Genomic DNA, 14,649 nt, shown 5'->3' on the forward strand with positions numbered 1-14,649 from the left:
CCCCCTTTCCCCCCGCCCCCCCAAACAAAGCAGGTTCCCTAGAGCAAATCAACAAAAGAGGTTCTCTTGAGATCACTGACAACTGGGAAACTTTCTGAATCATGGGCAAGGGATGAGGATAATACCTGAGTCTGATGGACTGACAGAGAGTTTACAACAAGAGGGTGAATTATTTTCTTGGGGTACTTGCAAGTTATTTTTATTTGTTTGATTGTTTTTGTTGTTGTTGTTGTTGTTGTTGTTTTCCATACAGGAAAGAGAAAGAAGAGGACACTGTGCTCAGCATGGGCAGAATAGCCAAGCCTTGCAAGTTTTTAGCCCAGATGATGCCTGGTTTTCTGTATTTTCAATTCTACATTAACAGAGAGAGAACAAAGTATTGGTGTGTGTGTGTGTAGTTATTTATTCCTAGCAGAGCACTCGGCATTCTTTCTTACTGCAGTAGCACCAACCCATCAATAAACTGCAATGAAAATAAGAATGTGTATAAATGTTCCTGTGGGGACAACTGTTTTTTTGATTGATATTAAGTATCCTTATTTTATACACCATTGTGCAATATTTTCTTTATGCACCATATGAAAAATAATGCAAGGAAAACCTAGTTAGCATTACTGTGACAACTGCCAGAAGGTATTCAATGTAGAGTATTTTTTCCCCTATTCATTTTGTTTTGGAGAAAAAAAATTAAAATCTGTGCCCATAGCTGTGTGAAGCCAGGCAGTGTTATTAGTTATAGGGTCATGTCAGTCAAAAAAATCTCATTTTTCTTAACAAACTGCAAAAACATTTGAAGTTGTTACTGAAAACCTGAAGACAACTGGGTGTTGAGTAGCACCCATATTTGGCTGGCCACATGTCTACTCTGAAATGGTAACTCTATAACCATAGTTTTTGCTATTCCAAACTCCATGTCACCCTATCTATGCCCCTAATTTTAAGACTCAGAGCTGGTTAATATCAGTTTTTTTTTCAGAAGGAAAAGCCATCTTCCTTCTGCCTTTGAATGATGTAGTAAATACAGCTGGAGAAGTCTTGGGGTTTTCAAACACTTTGAAGTACATTGCTCCCTCATTCTCCTATGAAACATGTCCCTAAAAGTATCTTCTAAATGACTCGTTGAACTGGAAATTGTTGGTCTTACTGAAAGTTATTACCAAAGCTTTTGATATTAATCAAATTCCTTTTTTTATTTTTTTATTTATTGTTTATTATTATTATTATCACTATTAATTTTTTTTCCTTACTTGTCTCCGATGCCCACAGATAACATTTAGTTTTGATAGTCTAGAGTGATCAATTCCAGAAAAATAAAATTAAAAAATCTTGGTGATAAGCAGTATGGGTCAGAGAAGAGGTTGACTTAGGCCATTGGTCCATGTGGTTGGCAGAGGAGAATCAGAAAAGAAAAGATGACCACAGACAGAGAATCATACACCCAAGCAACATCCTCCTGGCCTCCAGAAATCTGTCTCCCTCTTGGAATCTTGAGCTGGTGCTGGTTGCAAGTTTAGGTTTATAATTTGGAATCACTTCAAGTTTACCTATCATTCCTCTGAGGATGTAAGAATATTTAAATTTATAGAATTGCAAATCAGTTCATATGGAAATGACTTCTGGAAGCCATATGATATGTTCAAAACAGAGTAAGCTTTGAAGTACTTCCAGGGTGGCTGATATCTATAGCAATTTCCAATCACAAGAGTTATAAAACAAACAAGCAAACAAAACCCCAAATAAATAAATAAAAAGTATATAAAGAAAACACAGTAATTAGACACCAATGAATTTCTGTTGTAGTCTATGATTTTCAGGCTTTTTTAGAACTTCCTTTCCTATGTGTGGACTTTCCTATATATGAGCTTCCTTTCCCTATACATTTTTCTAGTCTCAAATGGGCAACATATTCTAATGCCAAATCACAGAGCTAACATGAGGGGCAGAACTGAAAGCAGATAGTATATTGAAGGGAAAATTACAGAGAAAAATAAAATAAAAATAAAAATAAAAAATCAATAGTCCAATACAGATATTCTTGAGTATCATTTATCAACTGCCCGGCAAGTTACACTCCTGTTACAGGACTAGGTATATAAGGAAAAATACTTCTCAGACCATCGAAGACATGCTGGGTCCTAAACACAGTACTGCAAGGTATTGTGCTGTGTTCTGCACCCTCCACTCACTCGTGCTATTTTAATGGCTTCACAGACCCCAGAGTAATTCAGCATAGAGGAGAAATACCCTGGCAAAATAGAGACATGCATTACATGTAATACTTTCCTCCTAAGCACCCACAATTGTGCAAAGTTATTTTGATGTGCTTCTTTTCTAACATAGTATGGGTGTGCTTCTCCGGGCTATTCTGACCAGACTGTTCAACAGATGGCAAGGAAAAGTCATGTCTGTCCTCAGCAGTTAGCCCATATGCAGCTTGAAAAGAAAATGCAGAGAGCTACAGCAACATGACAGAATCCATTACGGGCTTTTAATGCTGATAGTGATGCAGAGAGATGAGCCATGAGCACAGCTGTATGTGCCTTTGGGAGAACACTTTGCCCAGCTCTGGTTCAGAAACAGATCATTAGAAGTAAATCAATATACCTGCCGTTCGTCTTCACTCTGTCCTCTTTCAGAAAACTAATCAGCATCACAGTACTGGATATTGAGAGCTATATGCCAGCTGAACCAATTCACATCAGACTGAAAACCAGGGGAAACCACAAGCAGCAAGAAAGAGAGGATTTATTCTTTCTAAAGAAAAGCGAGGGTAAAAAGTCACACGCAAAGAAAATTATCATGCTGCTTTCAGGCTATGAAAACCATGATGTTACAACCTGCATCAATATTTTTTTGTGTGTGCAAAAAGAAAGAGCTAGGGCTAGATTTTATTTTGCCAGTTCATGTGTTTGATATGTTGATTGTTTTGTTTATTAGCAATATGCTGGTTCCCATTTAGCATAAGCACAGTAAAGGAATCCTCTCTTAAATAACTTTTAAACATAATGTCATTTTGCCCATTTTATTTCACAAATAAAATAATTAAATTAAATTAAATTAAATAAATAAAAGCTATAGAGAGACTAGATGGCTTGTGTAAAGTAGTGCAAAATGCACATTTCATATGACTGTGCTGCATTCTGAGTGCCAGCATGCCAAGACCATGTCTTAACCACAGCCCTGTCCCTATCTTTCTTATCTTGGAATCCTACAGACTTCTTCAGTGGTCTAAGCCAGATGTTTTTGCCCTCTGAATATAAGATGTTTTAGCAGAAATTTTACCAAACTGTCAAAGATACACATTGAATGATCTCTGAAGTTCCTGAGAGTCCCACCAGCTCTACTGGAAGAGATAACCAGGAAACAGAAGTTGCCTCTTGTGAAAAATGATAGTTGAGGGGATAGTAATGGGGAAAACAACACAAAACAAAACAACAAAAACAAACACACACACACACACACACACACACACAAATGCTGTATATGTGGAAATAAAAATCAGTAATATGCCTTGATGTTCCTGAGAACAACATTTTGTATCCCAAAATACATTCCTGGCAGCCCTGATCAGGTGATTGTGTTTCCAGTCTGGGTTTCTGGAGGGTCTGGCCCCCAGCTCATCTGCAATCTGCTTGCTGATATCCTGCAGATACATACCAGTATCTGGAGACATTTTGAGTAAGAAAGTTTATTGGAAAACAGATTGGTGGGTGAGCTGGCAGGGAACCAGGCAGGTTTTCTGTCAGCTTATCTCCTCTTGGAACTGACACATTCCCGAGGAACGTTTCACTTTGACAAATCGGCATTTTTCCAATGGAAAACATTTGTCAGAACATTTTTGCCCATTCTGTTGCATCTTCATCCTTGTCATTCCACCCTGATGAGAAAATCTGACTGTTGAAATTAGTGCAGATTAGTTGCTCTCCTCTCCAGGCAAGATGTTGAGGTTACTTTTCTCCCATTCCTTCCCCAGGGGCAATGCCTATAGGATGCAATACTAGATTTTTATTTTGTATTTTTTCCTTCTGCTCCTTCTCTATCACCATCCTTTATACAATCCTGCCAGAATATTGCTACAGCAAAAGCATGCAAGTAGTATTTTACCCCATAGCAATGTTTATGTGCTTTTGTGTAAAAGAAGAGAGATTAGGGATGATGTTTTTTTAGTCTCCAGTATAACACACTATCTCTTGGATGTAATAGAATATGGGTGCATTATTTTTAAATACTGCAGCAGATTTAATTACTGCTACTTGCAAAAATAAACGCCACTTGTTACCACAATTATCAGGTACAATAGCAGACATCAAGCACTCTGCTGTTCACACAGCTTTAATGAGAAGCAGCCACTTCATTCAGGTTCCCTTTTTCCTCCAAAATGCAATTAACAAACCGTGATTAGTTGAGCCAATTCCAAATTGTATTCAAATGAAAGCAATTTGGCTAGTTTGTAAGTCCAATAGGTGATACTTTCTGAAGTCCCTAAAAGAATTAATTGCATGTTTCCATCCAAACATGTTGTAGGGAGGGGAAAGATAAAAGTTCTCTTTGATACAAAGGTTTTACTTACGACAGTGCAAATCATTTTTTCTATAAGAGCATATCATTTGGGCCAGCCCACAAGACTGCCTGAGAGAATTGTATCAGCACCAAAACTTTCTCTTCTTTGGAGAGTGTTTTGTCCCTAAAAATTCAAAACCCTCTTCAGCATAATCACATACCCACCTACTCTGACGTCTGAAAACCTCCAGCCACTGACATTATAAGTAACTTCACATAAATACAGATGTTGTTAATACCAATTTGTGATTTATGTCCACATCCTGAAAGGAAATGCTAAGATGTGTTCAAATAACTCCTAGTAACTAATAAATCGGTGACATATTTGTATGGGTGTGATTTTCTTATCTTCACTGCAAAGCACTTGGTCGGAGATCTCAGCTTCACTGTAAATGCAGACCATCAGTGCAGTTTAATTTTCAGACAGCTTCAGACACAGTATCTGTGGCAACATAATGATAACTCCTATGGCAGGACTAATGGTTTCAGCTCCTACCCAGAGCAATCAGAAATCTTTCTATTTATACATGCATTATTTTCTTATCATTTATTATTTCTCAGGTTTCCCAAGAGTTAAAAGTATGAAAGAGAAACTCTAAAATACAAGCAGCCAAAGTATACGTATACAAGAATTTCAAAATTACATGGACACCATCTCCTTCAAAACTCCTGTGAATTATTTCCACAAACTTAATGGGGTTGATAAAAATACTTTTTTTTTTTTTTTTTTTTTTTTTTTTTTTTTTAAGCAAGAATAAGACCTTTTTATTTGGAGTCCTGGCCAAATTCTTATTACCTCCAACCTACATAGAATTTCCTCTGAAGAATTAATGGGATGTGGGTTCTTTTTTTCAGTTTCTGTCCTAAATTGTTGCAAACTGCTCTATTAAACAGCTGCCCAAATCTAGCTATGCTTTACTAGTAAGCAAAGTAATAATGAATTTACTCACAGCGCACATTCACATGCAGTAAGTATATCACAAAAGTGTTAAACATACAGTCATAAGAGTATGTTATTAGCTGTGTAAACTGACAACCAGCTGTCTCAAAACAGATATAATAAGAGTTAATCATAAATGGAAGGTTTTATTTGTGATTAAGGACATTTTATTTGTTTGCATTGAAATTTATTCCAGGATTTGCTTGCAACTCGGCTTCCATGACAATTAAGTCAATAAGTTAAAAATGGGTCTAATATTCCAAGTTTTTTGCATCCACAGAACTGCAGACGGAGCTGATCTGCATTCAGGTCCCAGTGGGGGTGAAGACTCAATGCACACAGATGAAAAGTGCAACACTAAATTATTATTATTTTTTTGATGGTGCTCTCACTGGATTGCACATATGTTGTAATTAAAGTTACAGCTAGAATTATAATAACCAAACAAAATTTTAGAGTACTGATTTTCTCTGACATATCCCCTCAGCTCTTCCTATCTTGGTCTCCCACTCTCAGTCATGCCTCAGGTTTTGTAATTTACGCAGATGTATGGGATAAAGGCCCATCAAATTCACAGAGATTTGTCTTTTGTCTTTCTAGTCCTCATCACTCATTAATGACACTTGCAGACATGGCTTTGACTGTTTTCAATTTTTTCTCCTCCACTCCCCCTATTTCATATTGTACAAAGAGCTGTGAAACAAAGACTCATCAAAGTCATCATTACACTACATTTATCTGCACAGAACTGCCTTTCTCATCTATTAGTCTTTTTAAATGTTCCAAGTCCTTCTGTGGCTGGATTCCCTCTCATTATTTCAGCTTCCTTGTCAACCATTGCTGACTGTTTCTGCAACTACCCTCCTCTTCCTTCCCCCCTTTTTGATTTTTTTCTGGGCCAAATACCACTATGCATATATATTGAATTCAAACAAAATAACACTTTTTGCTATTGTTAGCAAAATGACAATTTTAAATGAGCTATTGTTTGCACTGATTTTAATCTGTACAATTTATTAATCCTTTTCTTTTAACTTCTGAAGAGAGAAATCTTTGCTGGTCAACTATTTATATATATTTTAATAAAGTGGAGATATGAAACAAGCAGATAACAAAAATACTTTGCATCAGATTAAATGCAGAAGCCCCTTTACAGATGTCTTTTGTAATAGCTCATAATTTTTATATATGAAAAGTAATAAATTAGCTGTTAAAAAAAAATATGAAAGAAAATAAAAAGAAATAAAGGAAAGTATAGGTGTTGATAATGTTGCCTGCAGTTTTCCCATGGACCTCCCTTTGTCTTGTTCAAGGGAGAAAAATCCATAATCGTTCTTCTGCCTGTATGACTGATACACTACTCTGAGACATGGTGACTCACTAGGTGGTGACAAGCTGTGCTGGTTTTATCATGCGAGGCAGCTGAACACCACAACTGCTCTCTCACTCCCCCTCCTCAGATGAGGAGGGGAAGAAGTAAAGGAAAGAAAAACTCATGGATTGAGATAAGGATAATTTAATTAAAGAGAAATATATATATATTATTAAGGAAATATTATTATTAATTAAACAATTCAACTAAAGGGAAAAAAGGGAAAGGGGAAGAGAGAGGGGGAAAGAGAATATCAAAACAAAACAAGTAAAGGCTATGTGGAAGCGCAGAGGAAATAAATTACTATCTAATTCCCACAAATGAGTGATGCTTGACCACGTCCTTGAAGCAGGGCCTCAACACACATAGCCGGTGGTTGGGAGGAGGATAGACGTTTTTGCAACGAGAGCCCACCCCTCCCCTCTTCTTCCTTTTTCCACCTTTTATTGCTGAGTGTGACATCATATGTTATGGAATATCCCTTTGGTTGGTTGAGGTCAGTTGCCCTGCTGATGTTTCTTTCCCACCTTTTTGCCCACCCCTAGGAGGGTTAGAGAGAGTCCTGATGCTCTGCGAGCACTTCTCAGCAGCAGACACAACAGGTGATACCAGTGCTGTTCTAGCTCCAAGTGCAGAGCGCAGCACTGTATGGGCTGCTACAGGGAAAGTTAACATCCCAGCTGGACCCAGTACACAAGCTGCCTTTCAGACCTTTGTCTTCATCTATCCTGCTAAATGGAAAGTTTTTCCTGATTCCACCTTCTTTACTATCTGCTATTAGGAATTTGTCAACATTGATGAGATCCCCTACTTCCCTACCCCCCCACCCCCTCCCCCCCAAACATTCTCTTCTTAAGGCTGATCAGTCCCATCTCTCTCAGACTCTCCTTGTATGCCAGATGTCTTTAGAATCATATAATATCTCGAGTTGGAACGGACCCATAAGGATCATCAATTCCAACTCCTGGCACCACACAGGTCTACCCAAAATTTTAGACCATGTGACTAAGTGCACAGTCCAATCGCTTCTTAAATTCAGACAGGCTTGGTGCAGTGACTACTTCACGGGGGAGCCTGTTCCAGTGTGCAACTACCCTCTCTGTGAAGAACCTCTTCCTGATGTCCATCCTAAACCTCCCCTGCCTCAGCTTACCACTGTTCCCGCGGGTCCTATCACTGGTGATTACAGAGAATAGGTCAGTGCCTGCCTCTCCACTTCCCCTCACGAGGAAGCTGTAGACTGTGATGAGGTCTCCCCTCAGCTTCCTCTTCTCCAGGCTGAACAGGCCAAGTGACCCCAGACACTCCTCATACGTCTTTCTCACTAGTCCCTTCACCATCTTCATTGCCCTACTTCATCATCTTCATGGCCCTTGTTTGGACTCGCTCTGTTCATGTCTCTCTTATACTGGGAAGTCCAGAACAGAACTTAAGGCCTCAGATGTATCCCAACAGGGATGTCCCCCAAAACAGCAAGCCATAAGTTTCCTTGATGTTAGAAAACCATCAGCAACATATTGGCAATGTTAGACTCCAAATCAACCTATTTAAGTAAAATATCTTAGAGATATTTTACATCTTGCAGAAGGAAGGAAGGAAGGAAGGAAGGAAGGAAAGAAGGAAAGGAGAGCCAGAGGGAGGGAGGGAGGAAAAGTACTCAGCAACAACTAAATCACAAAACCCGTACCTTTAAAATTAACATAGAAAACTGAAGCAGTTTATATTAGGGTTGCAACTGGTCACTGCTGATCTGACATAACATACAGACTCCATTGTATTCTCCAAGGGACAAGGGACAAGACAAGGGAGAGATATTTGTGGAAGATCTTCTAAAAAGGATTTTGAACATCAGTGATTTTTTCAAAGTATCCACTGGAGTAAGGATGTCATCAACATAAGACTGAGATGTACCACATGAGAAAGAACAGACTCAGTAAAAACACAAACTACCTCTGACTTGGAGCAGAGTTATAGATAAAATGTCCTTTCCTTAAAGTCTAACATCACCCTCCAAGATATTTTTTCATGGTGTTGCTTTAATTCAAGACCATGAGCCTCATCAGTGCTTTCTTCTGAAGCTAAAAGAACTGTTCAGTTGCTGTCACATGCTGATGTTTCCTTTTAAAAACAGAAAAAATTGCAAATAAACAGGGAAGGGAAAATAAATAAATAAGTCATCAATTCCTGCTACTGATATGTTCATTTTTGCTTCACTGCTTTGTAAACTACAGGTAGTCAAAATGTGTAGGATCAATATCATTTGTATACTTGTAGAGGAAGCCCCATGCTTTGTTGTTGTTAGGAGTGGTTGTTTGTTTTCATTTTTTCTTTATCAGTATGGAGAAAAGGAATCACAGGCTGCTTCCATACTGAATGTGGGCTGTTAGGCTTCCCTTCCTGTATCCTTGAGCCTCTTCACCTGTGCCTATTCTAGCATGCTGCAGCTTGAGTGGGATGATTTTCCATCATAACACGATCACAGAAGATGTGGTAGTAGTAGAATTATGCCTAAAAGGAAGAAGTTTCAGATGTGCATCCAACTCTCTTTTTAATAATTAAACATATATTTTAAGCTAACCAATTTCATTTCCTAACAGTCAGATATATATATATATAAAAAAAAAAAAAAAGTAAATGCTTCTAAAATATTTGCCTTTTTTTTTTTTTCAGACTATTCTATTTTTTTCTGCATTGCTTAATAAAGTTTAATAGCTCTTCTCAAATTAAACTTAATTAATATGCCAGCTGCACCCATTTCTGAGCACACAAAACCCCCAATGGTTTATAATAAATTAATACATATGGTTATGGTACATCTTAACATGAAACTCTCATTTGCATGTTGGATGCCAGAATCTATTAGTTTTGCTTCATAGTTCTTACATTAAGTTTATCTCGACATCACTCTCCCTGCCGATAAGTACAATTAACTACACATTAATTTACACTAAGTGGATTTTTCTGTCCTAGTTTGTAACTGAGGGATACATGTTTACTAGAAAAGTGTTCTAAATTCCAATATTTTCTTACTGCCCCACTAAACTTCTAATCCCTCTCCCCTGTGGATTTCCATTACTCAATTGCCATTTGTGTTGATTATTTTTTTGCACTTTAGGACCTCTAGCAGTTAACACAAGCTTCATTACATGTTGGTTTGTTTGTCACATGCACTACATGTTCAGCCACAATTTAGTACATGCATAAGTGTTTCCAGAATCAGCATCTCAATATCAACCTCTGCTTTTCATTTTCATCCATTAAAAAGAAACATTGGAAAGACTGGAAGCACAAATACTCTTTACCTTTCATTTACAGTAGATACCAGAAAATAAGTTATCATGATACTTAGAATTAAGATACTTTTCAAAGATTAGGATGGAAAAAGTCAGATCATCAGTGGTGTTTCATATTTCAGTTCTGGGTCCGAATTCATATATGTATCCTTAGGACACTTCTAAACATCCTGAAATATCTTTTTTCTCTTTCAGCTTTGGTTTTAGAAGGGATGTGTAGATTCCATGACATACCTAACTGACATTCATGGATGTCTCAGGTAAGTTAGAGCAAGTCCTCTCACTGTATAACATTGTGTTTAGAAAAAAATCTACCAAGTTAGGTATAACGTTGTGTTTATAAAGAAATCTACCAAATTAGGTGCACATATCCATCAAGGGTAGGAAAGCTCTGCAGGAGGATGTGGACAGGCTGGATTGATGGGCTGAGTCAAACTGTATGAAGTTCAACAAGGCCAAGTACTGGGTCCTGCACCTGGGGCACGACAACCCCAAGCAGAGCTACAGGCTGGAAAATAAGTAGTTATAAAGCTGCCTGGCAGAAGGACCTGGGAGTATTGGTTGATAGTCAGCTGAATATGAGCCAGCAGTGTGCTCAGGTGTCCAAGAAGGCCAACAGCATCCTGGCTTGTATAAGAAACAGTGTGGCCGGCAGGACTAGGGAAGTGCTTGTCCCCTTGTACTCAGCTCTGGTGCGGCTGCACCTTGAGAACTGTGTTCAGTTTTGGGCCCCTCGCTACAAGAACATCAAGGTGCTGAGTGAGTCCAGAGAAAGGCAACAAGGCTGGTAAGGGGTCTGGAGAACAAGTCTTACGAGGAAGAGCTGAGGGAGCTGGGACTGTTCAGCCTGGAGAAAAGGAGGCTCGGGGTGACCTTATTGCTCTCTATGGGTACCTCAGAGGAGGCTGTAGAGAGGTGGGGATTGGTCTATTCTCCCACATGCCTGGTGATAGTATGAGGGGGAATGGGCTAAAGTTGTGCCAGGGGAAGTTTAATTTGATAATAGGAAAAACTTCTTTACCAAAAGGGTTGTTAGGCATTGGAATAGGCTTCCCAGGGAAGTGGTTGAATCACCATCCCCGGAGGTCTTTAAAAGACATTTAGATGTTGAGCTTAGCGATATGGTTTAGTGGAGGACTTGTTAGTGTTAGATCAGAGGTTGGACTAGGTGATCTTGGAGGTCTCTTCCAACCTAGATGATTCTATGATTCTGTGATTTTTGTGAAGCTTAATTCTTATCAGCTTTAAATGTTTCACTTCCTTTACTGACAGAGGTAAGCATATTTCTATATCCATCAAGTATTTTTGAAATTTTCATGACAGTTTTAAAAGATAGGAGCAGTTAAATAGGTTTAAAACATTTAGTTGATTTTATTTTGTTGAGAATTAACTTCTGATGACAGTGTTTTCCACTGAATTTGCCATTAGATCATTATTGAGAAAAGTGTCCACAGTACAGTTGCAGAACTATTACTACTTTTTTATAAGAATAAGAAAAAACTTTAATTCGAAACTTAACCATATGGATTTGCCCAACATCTAAATGCAATTAGGATATATTAGACACTTCATGAAAAGTAATGCCTAGTTACAGGGCTGGATATTGGTGCCTTTGCTGAGCTTCAGAATTCGTGAAGAATTTTGTCTTGAATTTCTAAAATGTTGTCTTCATGGAATTAAACTGATCAACACAGCTCAAGGCTCATACTATCATGACAGTTCATTTGAATAACCTACAGAAGCAACAGCTTAATTCAGTTCACCTCTGTAAGCTGAGCTCTTCTTACTCAATATCATTTTTGAGAAGTATTGACCAAAAATTGAGCAAAAAAAAAAAAAAAAAAGATCAACGTGAAGGTTAACATGAAAATTTGTAATGGTCACTTTATTCAGGACCCAGTTTGCTGAGGTGTTAAATAAGCTCTTGCTGCAGTCATTGTCACTTTGAGGCTAGGAGGTCCAGATGCTTTCAGCTATGTTGCAAAATAGCTACTGGGCAATGGAGCCATCCAGTAGATACCTCTCTGAGATGGGTATCTAGTAAGTCATGAGGTATATTTTAAGACAGGGTGTAGTTTTTCAGCAGGACAGAAATATTTTGTGAATCATAGAGACATCAGGATGAAATTTAGAAGAAGACAAAGGGTATTTTAAAGGACTTCCTTTCTAAGATCTGTCAGCACATGTCTAGCAGTTCTTTCAATTCTGAAGCATCTGTTCATTCCGTGGAGTTTAAAATACATAAAAATGGATCTTAAAAAAAAACAGAAAAAAAAAAAAAAAAAAGAAAGAAAATGAGTTCACGTTAGTTCTAAATTTCATGTGTTTTGGCATGATAAAAGCAAATAAGGAACAGTCTCATGCAAATTTTACTATCTATAAAATTTAACAAAACCATCATAAAGTCATAGCTAGTAGATATGACAATGGGGTTTGGTAACTTTTTAGTCTATGTTCTTTTCTATTAGTATAATTCAAGGGATGGATAGTACTGTGTTTAAAAATAAATTGCTGTGTCTATTAGACTGGAATTGCTAAAGTGAGAGGTTTTCCAAAAAATACTGATGGCCAACCTGTGATAGAGCCAGTATAATTGGCCTTGTGCCAGCACTTTATATTATTTTGTGTTCTACTCTAAAACACTGAACTTCATTCGAACAGTCATGATTCTTTCAACACCAGAAATGTGATTTTTAAGACTTCCACTAATTCACTAGGGAACAAAATCACTTCACATGGCAGGTGCCTAAATACAACAGTTTGAATTTTGAGCAACCAGCATTTGCAAGGAAATGAAATGCAATCTAAAGACCAGGACTTTTTCAAAGGAGTTATTTGCAGAATAATAAGGCTTTGGAGGAACTGCAAAGTGCTCTGGGAAAACCTGCAAATAGTAGAGAAATTCACTGAATAGAATATTCATTATTTGCCTAGCTCTAGTCACTACCCCTCAAATGTTGACACAAGGGAAGGACTGTTTAATGTCCTCTGTCATTAGACAAACTCCAGAAACACAACAGACCTTGCTTTAGGTACACTCCATAGACAAGCACAGGATTTAGGTTTGTGTGTGAGGACAGTTTTCATAGTTATTTTTTCCAGCTTTGTATTTTCTGTGATAAAAAAGGATCATGATTAATGCAGTGTCTTCTAAAATGTGAATGCTCAAAGGAGACAGGAAAAACTAAGTAATTTCTTAACCAATGGGACTTTTATTAGTTTCCATCCTCTCTCTTTATTTTTTGAATAAGATGAGCATTTTAAGGTCAGTTTTCCACACTATTGCTACAAGAGAGGTGCTCCAGAATTCTACGCTCCTAATCAAGAGAAGTCACTTTAAAACTTTTTTTTTTTTTTTTTTTTTTTTTTTTTTCCCAATACCCATTTATATAGATTTGTTCCTATTCCAAAGTAGTACTTCATTTTAACTTATTCTTTTCTTGCTGTCCTTAACTTCTTTATATATTTACACTCTGCTGTGCAGGGCTGAGTACAGTTAAAACCAAGGCTCCAAATCAGCAAAGAATTCAAGCCTGTATTTAATTTTAATGTGTGTATAAGAGGTTAAGTTAGAATTTAACTACATATTGCTTCATATAGATAAACTAAGATCTGTTTTTAGGGCAAAATATTTATTTGACAGTTGTGTCTTTTCAAACATTTGCTTAATCCACAGTGCACGCTGGTGTCAATATGCACATATTTATGAGAAGAAACAATTTTCAAGGATTAGTTTTTTTTTTTTTTTTTTTTTTGGTTGGTTTTTTTCCTAATTTTATACATTTGGGCTAAAATTTCCTGTTAGGTTTACCTCCATAAACACAAAATAGCACAGAGGAACAGGGACAGGTATGGGGGTAGTCCCCATCAGCGACACAAATTTCCCCTCCACCCCACCCAGGACTGTCCCAGGGGACCCCCAGCCCCATGGGCTGTGACAATCAGTACAGTGGGTCATCAGGAGAGCATATTACAGTCTGGGGATCACTGCCTCTGAGAGCTGTGGGATGCAGGGGAAGATTTGGGGACTGCACATTTAATGGACATCTCCTATGTCCAGGTGGCAACTGGGGAGACTGGGATCTAGGGGCAGCTACTGGGCAGACGGAGAATGTGAACTCAGATGCTGGGGGTATCCACACTGCACATATATGTGTATATTTCCCACTAACAAAGCTTCATCCTGATGAGCCAGAGGGGTAGCAGGAGCAGGCTTCTGGCGGTGTTTGTTTTTGTGTGTTGTGTCTTCTTTTTGTATTGGTAAGTCTGGCCAGGTGTATGCATATGCATTTATGTATTGAATATATGTGTGTCTGTGTGTGCGTATAAAAAGTATATGTGTGTGAACTTATATGTTCAACTCGGAACAGAACTGCAGACACTACACCTCTGCCTGGCACTTGGAAGCTCATAGCATCTTCCATAGGCTCTTTTTAAAAAATAAAATAAAATAAAATAAAATAAAATAAAATAAAATAAAATAA

This window comes from Oxyura jamaicensis, chromosome 1 (genome assembly GCF_011077185.1).
Source record: "Oxyura jamaicensis isolate SHBP4307 breed ruddy duck chromosome 1, BPBGC_Ojam_1.0, whole genome shotgun sequence".
NCBI classification, from domain to species: Eukaryota; Metazoa; Chordata; class Aves; order Anseriformes; family Anatidae; genus Oxyura; species Oxyura jamaicensis.